The sequence below is a fragment of the Alligator mississippiensis genome, chromosome 4 (assembly GCF_030867095.1).
Source record: "Alligator mississippiensis isolate rAllMis1 chromosome 4, rAllMis1, whole genome shotgun sequence".
Taxonomy (NCBI): Eukaryota; Metazoa; Chordata; order Crocodylia; family Alligatoridae; genus Alligator; species Alligator mississippiensis.
This window is the reverse complement of record NC_081827.1, coordinates 50670188-50685384: the sequence shown is the minus strand read 5'-3', so window position 1 is coordinate 50685384 and position 15197 is coordinate 50670188. Positions and strand designations below refer to the sequence as shown.

Here is a 15197-nt window from a genome sequence, read left to right as displayed (position 1 = left end):
CTGTACCACCACTGTATTTAAAAATTGGATCATCTTTTATATCAGATGTATTCCATTTTAAGAGCTCATGTTCTGGGTCCTGATGAAAGTTTCCATTTCCTGTACAACATTATATGCTTGCTTTTTATATAACTGGTTGTTTTTTTTTAATTTTCTGATGAAGAGACATATCATGCCTCATTGTTTTGCAATTTTTACATTGGCTGCATGTTTTGCTAAACATGATCCAGTTCTTGGCTGGTCAGATTGTTCTTTGTGTGTTTAATGTTTTTACTAATCACACATTTTATTGTGTGATAACATTTTTTCCCCAAGAAGGACATGGGGTGGGGGGAAAAGTAGAACACCAATTACATAAATTATATAGGTACCAGGGGCTTGGGCAGTTACCTTCTTTAGGCCACTGCAAATGTATTCCATATCTATTTCCCTCCCTCTCTCTCTTTTTCTCAGCCAGCTGCTCTTGAGCTTGTCTCTTGTTTGTATCAGAGTGCTGCGGTCTGTCAGTGCCCCAACGTTCTTACTTGGCCTTCTCCAGGTTTGCTCCTCCTTTCTGCATGAGGCCTGTAACACCTGCTGAGACTTCTGTTCATCTCTCTGTATGGGCCTTGAGTAAACCCCTGCTGAGCAACTCAACTGCCACTTTGATTGTGGTTTTGCCCTTTTTGATTCTTGCTGTGAGACAGCAGAGTGCCTGGAGATTTGTTTTGAGTTGTCTGAACTCTGAATATAGTTAGCTAAAAAGCTGACCAAGGTCAGCATTCTGTAAGTGAGCTTATTTACCATTACAGACATGAAAACCTTTTATCATATGTGACCTGCCTGCCTGGTATGAAAGTGTGTTGGGTCAGTTTGTGACAGGTTAGTGTCAAATATTACAAAAGAAGCACAGATAAGGCTGTATGTGTGGGGTTTTTTTTACATTATAGAGTTTAACTTTGGCTGATCTTGTACTTTTTAGGTAGTCATGTGATAGTCCTATTTAAATCTTCTTAAATAGAACTATACAGTTGTTAAAATAGTGAGTGATAAAGGGAATTAAACTAAATGCTTACTAAGTATATGGACATTGAAGACCATGTGAAGGTACAAAATGCTATAATATTGTTACTATTTATGGTGTTTTTGTGACTTTGACGATGAAATATTTAACATGTAATGGAAAACACAAAAATATTTGGTAAAATGTTAGTGAAGACATTCAGGCTCCCAGTTGTAACCTAGATCCTCGGCTTTTGAATGTAGCTAATGATTTTTTTTTCTTCAAATAATAAGGGTTAGCATCCAGATGCAGAATATGAGGGGCGTGTATGAAAACTAGGAAGGAGCTCTGTCTTAAAAAAAAAAGGAAAAGGATGTGTTATACTTTGTTTCAGAAAGTGTATTTCTAATTATGAGAAACTTGCTTTTAAACCAGATTTATTAAAGTTATTTTTTTGCTTGGCCTGAGACATTTTGTTCAGTTGAGCACTTCTTGATTGCTAGAAGTTAGGGAAAGAAAAGGGAGGGTAGCCCCTCATTTGGCAAAAACTAGGTAGACCTACCTTAGCTTGGGTTTTTATCATTTAGTGATAACTCCTTAAGGCAAATGAAGAAACTATTGATTGGCTTTGAACAAAGTCTTAGACCCTTATCTAGAAGAATGCAAGAGTTGCTCAACAATCCCCTGTGGATTATGTACTCAACCAATTTAACAATTACTTTGATTGATAGAACAATTAAAACATGTTGATTTATACCTAAATACAGTTTTTATAGTAGATTTGGTACATGTGTTTCCCAGGTACACAAACTAGATACATGTATTTTAAAAAGATCTAGCTTAACGTATTTGGGTATTTGTTTTATAGAATCCTACATTTTAGTATGATATAAAATAGTGAAATATATATTTCATATTCACAAGATGATATTTTTGCTGCGTTAAGATGGCAATTTGAATTTAATTAAAACACAGAAAACCAACACTTCAGTATTATTAAACAAAACTTGAATGTTTTGGATACAGAAACTTTTTTAAATTAAAGCATAGTGCACATTACAATTAACTTATTTATTAAATGCTAGTATTAACTGCTATAGTATTAGAAACATGAACTGTAGTTGGTGAATTAAACCAATTATTCCAGATCCCCGTGGGGAAAACTTTCTAAAATGCCCAGGTGGAAGTCATTTGAGCATAAGTTCCTACTTGCTTAATTCTCTTTGAAATGAGACAGTCAGTCAGTCAGCAGTGTTTTTACCTTGGTTCTTTTGAAAAAATGTTTACCTCCTTTCAAGTTTTTAAATGCGTAAATTTCATCCATCTCCCCCTTTTTATTCATAGACTGAATGAGAAAAACAAACTTTCCTGCTTTTCAACTCCCAATTGATTTCTCAGCTTTGAACGAACCAGTCCAAATGAAGAAAATATTCTTTCTGTGCCTGCAGAAGAGGATACTGCTGATAAAAGCTGGTTTAGCACTTCACCAGACTCTGGTTCCAGGTGTTTTGCTAAGTGACTTGTACCACTTTCTGTAAAACATACTCAGCAAACATATATTGCTTGAATTAGATTACCTCTAGCCCTCAGATGTATGGTTGGCATGATCAATAGTTGATTAGTAGATGCCATGTCATAGCAGCACTTTCCTCTTTGGCAGTTAGGTATTGTCACAGGGCATGAAGGTGCCTGCTCCTTTAAGGGTAGAAACTGCCTAGAGAGAGGGCCCTAGGAACCAGACAGAAACACCCCACAGGTGCAGGTTTCCATGGCAGCAGGATAATGAGGGAATTAGCCTGCACCTGTGCCTGGTCAGCTGACCAGAAGAAGGCAGGGCCCTGGGCATATATAAACCCCAGGGCTGGAACTGAAGGCAGTTAGGGCCCTGGTAGCTGCCAGGGGGAGTGGAGTTTGTGTGGAAAAGCTCCACCAAGATACCTGGGTGCCTGTTCTGGTGAGACTAATGAGCTTTAAGAGCTCCTAAAGTATCTGGGGCTAGGAGGCACACATTGTTGAGGGAGAAACTGGCCATCTTAAAGGGGCAGAATGTGACCTCTAGTGTTATGGTTGCTGTTGTTATAGCCCAGGGGTTCATATTTTTGTTGTTGCTTTTAATCCAGTGGACTGGGCTGAGGCTGTCTGGGAAGAGGAGGCCTCACTGGGGCATGCTACTGTGTAGAGCCCCAATGCCAGTGAGGGTGTGCAGACAGGGCTGTGGAGAGCTCAGTGCCTAGTGACAACAGGAGGCCAAACTAGATGGAGGCCTCATAAAAAGTGACAACATTTAATTGCCATCTGCAAGGCATGGGGGTGTGGTAAAGGGAAAGTTTTGGAACCATGCATCTAGCCCATAGGGCTCAGGGTATCTTAAGAAGCATGGACTTTGAGTAAGTCCCGGCAAGGGATCCAAGGGACTCAGGATCTAGTGGGGTTCAGCAGGACCATGGCCACACAATCTCGTGGGAAGCTTCCCATCTTATTATTTCATAGTTTCATAGATGTTAGGATCAGAAGGGACCTATTAGATCATCAAGTCCGACTTCCTGCCCTGGGCAGGAATGAGTGCTGGGGTCAGATGACCCCAGCCAGGTGTCTATCCAATATCTTTTTAAATTCCTCCAAGGAAGGGGACAGCAGCACCTCCCTTGGAAGTGTATTCCATATTTTGGCAACCCTCACTTTAAAGAATTTTTTCCTGATGTCCAATCTGAATTTGATCTCTTCCAGTTTGTGGCCATTATTTCTAGTTACCCCATTGGGCACCCTGGTAAACATTGTATCCCCTATTTCTTGCTGACCCCCCCCCCCGATGAGTTTGTAGATGGCCACGAGAGAACCTCTTGGCCTCCTCTTGCGGAGGCTGAAGAGGTTTTGGTCTCCCAATTGGTCCGCATAGGGTTTTCTCTGTAAGCCTTTAACCAGATGAATGGCCCTCCTCTGAACCCTCTCCAGACCATCCACAGCCCTTCTGAAGTGTGGTGCCTGGATGTAATACTGCACCTGCAGCCTGACCAATGCTGCATAGAGGGGAAGTATTACCTTCCTCGACCTGTTTGTGATGCACCTACTTATGTAAGAAAGGATGTGGCTAGCTTTACTTATTACCTCATCACACTGGTGACTCATGTTCATTTTGGTGTTGACTACTACTCCGAGATCCCTTTCCACAGTTGTGCTACTTAGAATGGTACCTCCCAGGCTGTAGGAGTATTGATGATTCTTCCTCCCCAGGTGCAACATATGACACTTATCCACGTTAAAGTGCATCCTATTCTGTTCGGCCCATTTCCCCCACCTGTCCAAATCAGCCTGGATTCACTCCCTGCTGTCTAGTTTGTGTACCTCCCCGCATAGTTTGGTGTCATCAGCAAATTTGGACAGGGTGCTTTGTACTCCCTTGTCCAAGTCACTAATGAAAATATTGAATAGTACCAGTCCCAGGACAGAGCCTTGGGGGACTCCACTGCCTATATTTCTCCACGTAGAAACCAACCTGTCCACTACCACTCTCTGGGTGCATCCCATAAGCCAATTTTCTACACACTGGATTGTGTAATAATCTAAACTGCAACTGTTTAGTTTATTTATGAGAATTGGGTGTGACACTGTGTCAAAGGCCTTTTAAAATCTAAGTAAATAAAGCCTTTGACACAGTGTCAAACAACAAGATGTGGCTGGTGAGACTAGAAGGTGCCCGCAGGGTGAAGCTGGCATGGCTATAGGGCCCTAAAGACATCCTGGCCATCTCTAGGGACTCCACCCCGTGACAGGTATCTATGCTGGTACTTTGTGTTGAGAATGTTGGTGAAAAAATGAGGTGGAATAAATGCTTGATCCATCCACATCTTTACTGGATGCAATTTAACTTTACTGTTGGGTATTTATTGTTTTAATGTTTCTTCAAGTTCATTCCAAATTTCAACAGTATCTGCAATACAGCCATGGATCTTTGTTTAATTGGTTGGTTCAAGGTTATGGAAGTAAGTTTTTCTGTATTCACCCTATCTTCTACATTTCTCTTTAGTCCAATGCTGACTACTCCAGCTGTGATACTTCCATTAATTTTTTTACTCTTTACCTCACAAATGGTCACCAGAATAGGCTAGTTCTTAATAAATTCACAGATTCACAGAATTTTAGGGCTGGAAGGGACCTTATGAGATCATCGGGTCCAGCCCCCCTGCTCTAGGCAGGAAAGATTGCTGGGGTCAAATAACCACAGCAAGGTGTGCGTCCAGTCTCCTTTTGAAGATCTGCAGGGTAGGTGCTTGTACCACCCCCATTGGGAGCCTATTCTAGTCTCAAATAGCTCAAAGCAGTCAACCACTGAATTCCATCATACATCTTGGGGGAGAACTAGGTTGGATTCCCTAGCTGATTCTTTAGTGAAGCTGAGCAAACTGGTTGTTCGGTTGTTATGGAAGCGCTTTGCAATTTCAACAGCATTTTCCCTTATTCTTGGAGTATTTAAATCTTTGGCTAAAAGATGCATTAAAAGAGCCCTGTACCTGTATGTTATATGTTTTAAATTTGCTTCATTATCTTCTACATTTCTTCTCGTCTTTCCTACATTTACAGAATTAGGTTCCAACAACTGTGATGACTCTGTTGATCCTTTGAATCCACTAGTATAGACCTTGTACCTAGAACAGTTATTGAGCTGGACTGCTCTGTATGCACAATTTTGAGACAGCCAAATGCAAGCTCAGACATATAGAAATATATAATTTAAATCACATTTAGAAGATTGGTGACTATTTTGGAGATCAGTGGCCCTTTAAGGGACGCAGGCATCATAGTGGATAACCAAGAGAATATGAATCTCTGATGCAATTTGGTGGCAAGGACAGAAAATATAGTCCCTGGATGTATAAGCAGAAAAATATTGAGTAAAAGTGGAAAGGTGGTATTACCTTTGTGTATGGCAGTAATGAGACCATTACTGGAAAACTTTGTACTGTTCTGGTGTCGGCACTTTAAAAAAATAGAGAAATTGGAAAGGGTTCAGAAAAGAACAAGAATTATTCAAAGTCTGGGAAACTGAAAAATGTCTTGCAGTGAGTAATCTAAATAAGATTGAGCTTTTAGTTTTTCAAGAGAAGGTTGAGAGGTCACTTTGATCAGGGTCTACAAGTACCTTCTTAAGGAGAAGATTTCTGATGGTAGAGTGCTCTTTAATCTAGCAGACAAAGGCATAACATGATCCAGTAGCTGGAACTCGATGCTAGACAAATCAGGCTTAGAGACCAGGAAACTTATTTTTAGCAGTGAGACTATAAACCATTGTGGGGGATGTAGAGAGTAGGAAAACTTTTGGGATGAGGTTATTGTTCTGTCTTTGGAAGTCCTTGTATAAAGTTTGGATGACTTTTTCTAAGGCTATGATTTCCAACCAGGTTAATTAAGAATCCTTTTAAGGGTGCCATGCAATGTTAGATCTGTTAAGTATGTAAACACCTACACACAATTCACAGGATGCACCCAGAGATTTCAAACAGGAATTCATAGTGCCAGAAACATTCTGACATGTTGTGGTGTTTCTGGGTTCTTTGCAACAGCAGAACTGCTCCACTATTTTTCTATAGTAAAAAATAAGTGAAAGCTAAGAGAGAGCATTTTCTGAGGGGTGTCTTTACTCTGAAAAGGTTGAGAACCACAGCTTTAAAATAGGGTTCAGCTCAAGCAGATGTTATGGGATAGTATGTTAGCAAGTTATAAAAATTTGCAATTTTTTGTTTGTTTCCCCACCATGCATTTTGTATTTATAATGTTATGTAAAACTTACGATTTATGAGAAAATAAACCTTCAGACAATTCATTCAGCATGAAGGACTCTATTTTTTTTTTAGATACCCTCTCATAAATCAGATTTGGTTGTGATTCTTCAAACTATTGTGTTTTGGAAAGGCTAGTTAAAGTTGAACTTTACTTGACAAGTGCTGAACAATGGCAAAGTTTTCACTTTGATGTAATGTACAACACAAATATTTTTTAAATTGTATATTTGCCAGTCTTCTAGTCTTAAAAAAATATCAAAAACAGGAACTGTTCTCAAAAATCATATATCAGGATATAGCACTTTTATGATAACCACCGTATCAGAACCACTGAAACATTGCTCATGAAGAAAATTGCTCCCAGTATGCTACTGTATAGTACAGGGATGCCCAAACTCCAGCCCATGGGCCAAATCCAGCCCATGGAGTCATGGCATTCAGCCTACGGGATCCCTGTAGGTTGGAAAATTTGGCAGCGGAGGAGCTCTGTGCACCTGGGTGCAGCCCCACGTAGGCCAGCGCCATGCAGTGGTATAAAGGACGAGCCTACACCCCTGCAAGTCTGGATCAGTCTGGGCTGCTCCCCATCCTTTCTCCCTTGCACATGTACAGATTGGGGCCGCTCTGTGCACCCTTTCTGCCTTCCCCTCGGTGGATGGATCAGGGTTAGCCTGCACATCTTCCAGTGGCTGGATTGGGCATTGCTGTGCTGGCTGCATGTACCTAAATTAAACTGACCAGCTGGATCTGGCCCATGGATGGACCTGGAACCTCCCATCCAGCCTGTGGGGTAAATAGTTTGGGCACCACTGAAGCAGTGCATAAGTATGACTGAAAGATGAAACAGAGGTTGGCTTGTTCTGTAAGTGGGGAGTATAGGAAAGAGAATAGGTCTTTAATGGAGATGGTTTCAACCACATCAAATATTTATGAAAACATTTTTTTTCCCGGATGCTACACTATTAACCTTAAGGCAAACAGGCCCTGATTTTTGGGGAAGGGGTACATATAGCCATAGATTATACACATAAATCGAGTGGGAAATGTGACTGTGTTACACAATGGATACATCTGCATGTGCACTTTACTGCATTAATTAGCTCCGCAGTAGAGCATCACAGTCTACACATGCACTGATATTAGTCTGCAATAAACTAAATTAACTCCGCCATAGGATAGTATTGTCGAGGACAGCACTGTCTTTTGACGGAGTACTTCAGTGTGCTGAAACACACATGTAGATGCTGACTGGGCATACATAGCACCTGGTCAGCTCAGCCAGCCAGGAGCCTGCTCTGCTCTGGCTCAAATTGTTGCTGTCCAGGAGCATGTGTAGATGCTGCATCCAAGATTAGTTGACTCTGGCTTGATCTGCTCTGGAGTTTATTGTGTTGCATTTAATTGTTACACAATAAACAATATTTAATTGCATGTGTAGATGCACTCAGTGTGTTAGAAAACAACTGACTTGGGGGGTGGGAGGAGAAGGATGAAACAGCTGTTGGTGTCTAGATAGAGTTGGCATCTGGCTTTACCTTATGCCTTATGCACTGCGCTGAGTTTTGGAGATGGTTATACACATTTGGAGGCTACTTTATGCTATAGTATACAGAAAAAGACTGTTCCTGCAAGAGAAAGAGGCAGAATATTTAAAAAGTTGCACAAAGGACACTCCAAGCCTTCAAGGTTGCTGAATTCACCCTTCTTCCAAATCTTTCCCAAGCTGTAAAATAAACTCTTGTTCCAGATAGTTGGGTTAATATGTTCCACTGCTGAGTCATCTTCAGCACCTGTTGGGATTTTCAGTGCAAGTGGAGAGAGCAAGTGGGCTTCATTTGAAACAATCTCCCATGCAAACTTGTATTTTTATTATACTGCTTATGCTTATCCAGTTTTAGTTAAAGTAAAAAACAAACAAAACTTTAAGATCCAGGAGGGTGTAGAGCCTTAGATTTGTTAGGGAATCTTCTGAAAAGAGTAGAGATCACCATACCTGTCCTCAACAGGGTACTGAAGAACCCAAGAGGGGTTGGTTTTGTTTTTTTTTCGGGGCGGGGAGAATCCCATGTGGTATGTTGGTCATTTGTGCGCTGCTGTCTTTGAAACGACTGTCTTTCAAAGAACATTAACAACTGAGGGAGATGGTTGTTAGCCCCAGTGTTTGAATGTAGCATTGGTAGAATGTGTTTAGAACTGAAGAGCTTAAGTTTGACTGTGGGAACCACAGGAGGATGAGTATGTAGTTTCTGCCAAGTTGTTAAACACCCTTGAAGTTTCTTATTGCTGTTACAAAATCCACTGTGAAATATGTCCTCTATTTTTAAATGAAGACTGACAGCCATAAACAGGAAATTAAGAAATACTGTCTTGGTGATGTGTATGGATGGGGCCAGTCTTTTACCATTCTGTTCCATTCCATCTAAATTTCCTGTCTGTGTTACATTTGACTGTAGTACTTGTGGCTCCAATCAAACTACTGAAGTTCTGGAGAAATGCCTCAGATAACAGATGTCATATTAGCGTACACAATATTAAAGCTAGGTAGATATGGTAAGAGTGTGTACATTTTAACATGTTGAATAATTTTTTAACCAGACAGCTATTCATAGCCCAGTTTTAAAATCAATAAAAGGAAGAAAATAGATTCATTGAAGTTTCAGTTTTGTTCCTTGAAACATGGATCAGAGGTTTTGTACAATACACAGACAAGTCATTGGTCACTGAAAGATTAAAGAGAGCAACACAGGACATTCCCTTTCATTCTCTGAAGTCTTTGTATAGTAGAATGGAATAGTTAAGCAGATCTCATGGAAGACAATAAATACTATATAATTTTTTTTAATTGAAAATATATGTTTGCATTAAGCATAGCTTAAATCAGAAGAAACAGTATATGCATAAGATCTTGCAACACTCCAGCTAAAAAGAGATGAAAGAAAAACATATCCATAGTGATGCCCATAATAGCACCAGCAGCCAAATTAATAGTGCATCATTTCTTTGTGTAATTGAGCATACATGGATAGCTTTGGTCTTTCATAATTAGCCAAGAGTGAAGTAGCTTTATTTAGACCAACATAGACTGTCTGTTCAGTAAATATCTGGAAAGTATTGCAGGGTTCAGGGGAGGTATTTCACTGTGATGGAAACTGAGAAGTAGCTTCCATGAGTCTAGCTCCTGTATTTAAAACAAGTGTATTCTTCCTCTCACATATCAGTGCATAACTCTAGTATTATGATTGGTGTGGTTGTTCATTTCTGACTTGCAAATTTGCATATCAAAAGAGGCAGTGATGAAGATGGGTATTTTTATTTTCAGTACTTTAGTCTTTATCAGTCTTTATAATATTTGTGAAATGTTCTATGGCCTTCTTGAAAATAACTGCATTTTAATATTATTAATGGCTTTGTTAATGGTTTGTCTGCACATCTGTTGTTTTGCACTGTTAACTCCTGTCCAGCTGCTTCCCTAGAGATAAAATTGTAAAAATATCTTTACTCCTGAAATGTGAAGTCATCTTCAGGGATCCTGGTTTACTCTGATAAAAAAAAAAAAAATAAACCCCAATTTCTGGATAAAAAATGTAATCAAAAATCCACATTTTTCCATGATCAAAATGAGATACCATAGATAGAATGGCATTTCAGGCATTTCATTTTAATCACCGAAAACTGGGTTTTGGGTTACTTTTTTTAATCCAAAAATTGGTTGTTTTTTTGTCAGAGAAAACCAGGATCCCTGGTCATCTTAAATAATAAAAAACAAACTACTGATTACTCTGTCTACCTCCTTCATATAAAAAAACAGAGAAAACTGTACTTGAACATAAAAATGAACACTATTTCCAGGCAGGTGCAGTTGCACCTTGGATTGATTTGTGGTCCACCTAAAGTTTAAAGCCAAATGGCTTGCATGGCAGCATCACTTCTAATCAGGCAGCACTGACACATCCAATTGACTTCATGCTTCATTATACTTTATCTGAGGCCTTCTAAAGTCTTCATTACACCGGTGTTAAGCACCCTCTCTCCTTTTTAATGGTCTTGATGTTCAACTAATCAAGCTAACCTTCCTTCTGCAATTCTGCTGCCTGTTAGCTGCTCCTGGTAATATAGTTTCTATTTCACAGTTGGAGGCTATTTTTAATTTGTTCTGAAAACATTAACTCAGGCGTGGGAATAACTTTCTGTGGAGCATTGGTTGCATTGTCAAGGTGCTCCAGAAGGCTAGGCTTTGGTTTTAAATTTGAAAAAGACTTGTCCATTCATTTCTAATGACTGCAGGACTAATGAAACAACATATTTTGCTTATTTTTGCCTAATTTGTTATGATGCACATTCCGATAAATTTATATTTGTTTTTGCTCCAATCTTAAACTGAATAATACAACCCTAAGCCCCTAGCTTATTTGTAAAGCTTCTAGGTTCTTTTTAACTTTATTAAAAATGTATATTATGTTATGTAATATCCACCACCTGCATCCACTCTGTTCAGAATCCTAGATCCACCTGTGAACATTTCCATGACAGCAAGCTAAATAATTACAATAAGTGTGGCTTTAGTCATCTACAGTGACCTGACACTCCAGATACATTTCATATATTTTCTGAGCTTGGGGTAAAGCTCACTTATACAGGTGTAGTTTTTTGTCATAACATAGAAGCTTTTTTAATGCAAATCACTACTTTCTTTACAAAGCAACTGAAGCTTCTTAGTGGGCATCAGTACACGTGACTGATGCCTGCTCTGACACATTCTAATTAGAATGCATTGGAGCCGACTCCAATTAATTGAGTCTGCTGGAATGTGCTAATTAGTATGCTCCAGCAGCCTTGGTGTCACATGTATTCAGCGTTCCCACACTTCAAAATGGTGGAGAGATTTAGTTAAGAGAGCTCAACGAGCTTTAACTAAAAGATTCCCACTACTGTTTTGAAACATGGGATGCAGATTGCACGAGATGTTGCAGGTGTTTTAATTAGAGTGGCTCCCAAGAGCCGCTCTAATTAAAGTGTCCCACCCCTTCACCCCCAGCCCTGGAGTATGTGTAAATATACACAGTGCTAGCCTTTCCCACTTCTCCTTCCCTGCAAAACAGTGGAGTTTTTGAATGAGTTATCCTTGCAGTCTTTCTGGTTTTAATCTAGAATCATCTGGTTTTAATAATCTATTTTTGACCATATCTGACCATTATTGATATAAATAAATGCGTTAGGTTGTGTATTCTACTTAAGCCAAGATATTTATCTATGCAGATGACGCTGTTCCTACCTACTGCTCCTGATGATCATCTTGTCAATATTTCCCTGTGTTAGCTGGCTCACTGAAAATTACCTTATTCACTGTTTTAAACATGAGAATGATACATTTTCTGTTTTGTGCCAAAAATTCTAATTGTTCATTAATCTCAAAACCCAAGTTTGTCACTTATACTTTTAATCTATTATATTTGTGTAAATAATCACTACTTTTGCTTCACCATAGTTAAAATTAATAAGTAGACAGAGATATGTGCTTGCTGCAATCACTAGCACATATACACATACTTAAAATATGCCTTTCTAGTTTGTGTACTGGTAACAGTCTAGCTGTAGCTCCATGGATCTCTGTGCAGACTGAGTATCTGAATTACTTACCTGTTCCATACTGTAACTACACTTGTACCAGCACCCAAGCTAGTTAATACTATAGTGAAGACATAACCAGTAGAGGTGGTGCACTGATATATCGGCCTGATATCGGATCGGCACTGATATAAAGAAAATTGATCATATTGGAAATCAGCCTGATGTGGCTGATAATTTGGCTGATAAATGCTTGTGTGTGCATGCAGCCACAGCGCAGCACATAGACAGTGAGGAGCACAGCCTGACGGCTTGCAGAGCTATGTGCAGCTGGTAACTCTAGTGTGGTGCAAGGGGAGCGAGGTGGGAAGGAGTGGGGGGGGGCGGATCAAGGCCTCTGTGGTGAGGGGGAGTAGTGGGGCTGGTGCAGGGGTTGGGGCAAGCGCTGCCCAGCTGGGGTGGAGCAGGCGCAGGACAGAGCTGCATGCGGGGGGGCTCCCAATGCTTGTCTGGAAGGGTATGGGGGGGGCATATGCCCCTGGATCAGGGTGGGGCAGGCTGGGGCCGGGGCTGTGTGGGGCTCTTCCTGGCCCTCCCTGCTCCACCTCATGCAGATCCGAGGGCGCCCCCCTATGCCCTCACAGATGAGTGGCGCACAGCAGCGGGAGTCATGCCCCCTCCATGTGCCCCCTGGCTGAGTTGCGGCTCCATCCTGTGCCCGCCCTACCCTGACTGGGCAGTGCTTGCCTCAGCCCCAACCCTACTCCTCCCTCACCACAGGGCCCTTGACCTGCCCCCCCCTCCCATGCCCCTTCCTTCTTCCTCCCCTCCCACCACACCAGACTTACCAGGGCATGCAGCTCTCTAAGCTGCCAGGCTGGTATTGGAAATGAGATTGGTATCAGCTGATATGCCTTCTTAAAAATTGGCCCCAAAAATCTCTATCGGTGCACCCCTAATCACCAGAAACAAGTAAGATTTCTGCCAAACGAATACATTAGTTTAGTTGGAGCTTAGTGTAACTATATTGGTGAGCTCATTTATTATTATTATATTGCATCTGGCCTTCATAAATGTAGTTTGGTTAAAGTTTTCCATAGTCTTTCAAGTTGTGGCATACTTTTTCGAATCAATCACCTAATACTGAATAAAATTTTACCAGTTTGCTAAAATGGTACTCCATTATCTCTGGTTATTACTTTCAGGTTAGTAGGAAAATTTCCTGACTACATCTGTGTATAAATAATTAACAGTTTGGAATCAAATGAAAAAGGTAAAGGAAAAACTATTGTACAGTTATACCATTATGAAAATACTATTATGGTTCTTTTTCAATATGTTATTGTTAATCTGATTTTGCTTTTGGTCTTTTTAAACTTCGCCAATGACAGCCCACAGAAATCAGTCTGTTAACACTACAATTATTTACTTCTTACAATAAACGTTGTGAATCCTTCTACAGCATCCATATTGTTTTAAAGATCCTGCAGGTCTAAAACTTGTATTTATTATTTAAAGTATTCCTGGTTCTTTTTCAAAGTAAATAACATCTGTTACTTAATTATGAACACACAACAAATCTTATATACCTGATACACTTTATTTGTGTGTTTCCTGCCAATCATTTCAGAACACGTTGCCTGTAATTTGGTTTGCTGTGGGTGGATTTTGAGAAGATCGACTAAATATATTCCTCAGTCCTATAATTTTCTTCTCATTGCTCTATGTTTAGTTACACTTTCAATGTTTGTGTGTTTCTCCAGCCTGTATTGTGGAATTAGACCTAAATATCAATAGCAAGTGTTTGAGGTAATTACATACATTCATTGTTTGGGTGCCTACTGTCCAGCTAACATTTTGTGGGGTACTACTTTAGGCCATTTCCTCAATTAGCATGTGTGATTTACTAGTGCCTCTGACAGCTGCATATTTCAGTTCAGGTGTACATCTAATTTACATTTTGAAAGATTGATTAAATATAAGACTACTGAGAGAATTGTATAGAAGAGTAATATAAAATGTGCAGTCAGAACAGATTTTTTCCCTTAATTGTTGAAAAATGTATGTACAGCATATTGGTCTGTCATAGAGAAAGCAAAAATCTCACATGAAGAAGTTCATAAATAGCAGCAAAACAGAGATGCATAATTTATGCATAAATTTTCAGCTGCTGGAGCCAGTGATGTCCTAAACTCTCACCAGTTCAAAATGTCATAAAGTTTTTAGTGTTTAGTCTTTGTCTTTCTCTTGAGACTTCCCTTCTCTTAAATTGTGCCTCAAGACATGCAGTGGGTTACTCTCAATACAGTTGAGTTTGATTTGATTTGAAATATGGTCTGAGGTAGGGTTAGTGCTAGTTAATTCCAGACAACTATACACTAAGAGTACTATAGCATGAATAGTAAGAGCGGTGAAAGTAAGCAGTTCAGAAAGTGTCTTATACTTTAGGTCTTTTGTTATAGATCAGTCTTTTTGTGAGCATTAAGGTATTTTTTGCAAAATATATTGCAAACGAGTATTCTAGCAAACTTCTAGCTTTATTTGTTCTATGTGACAAGTATCACCTCTTTTCCTGGTGTTATGTAGAACACACTTGTAAAAAAACAAGGAACTTACTATCTTGAAGTCAGATTCTGAAGTCTGAGATGCACTGGGAGACCCAAGGGAAATAACTGTGTTTCTCTCATAACTGACAAAAATGATCAGATACGGGACTCATGGAAGAAGTGGTTTGAGGCAAAAACTTAGAGATTGGTACATTGGACTTTAGTGGGCATTTGAGGCATAGGTTCTGCATGAAAGAAGGCAATAATGGCAGGAAGGTAAGAAAAGACAAAAGTAGTGAGATATCCTACTGAGGTTGGCATCATTGG

General features: G+C 39.8%; 1 protein-coding gene across 3 annotated transcripts in view; it reads left to right on the top strand.

The window, feature by feature from the left end:
- The window catches only part of MDFIC (MyoD family inhibitor domain containing), an 85297-nt gene that overhangs the window by 66627 nt on the left and 3473 nt on the right, over positions 1-15197 (top strand). The window lies entirely within an intron of this gene.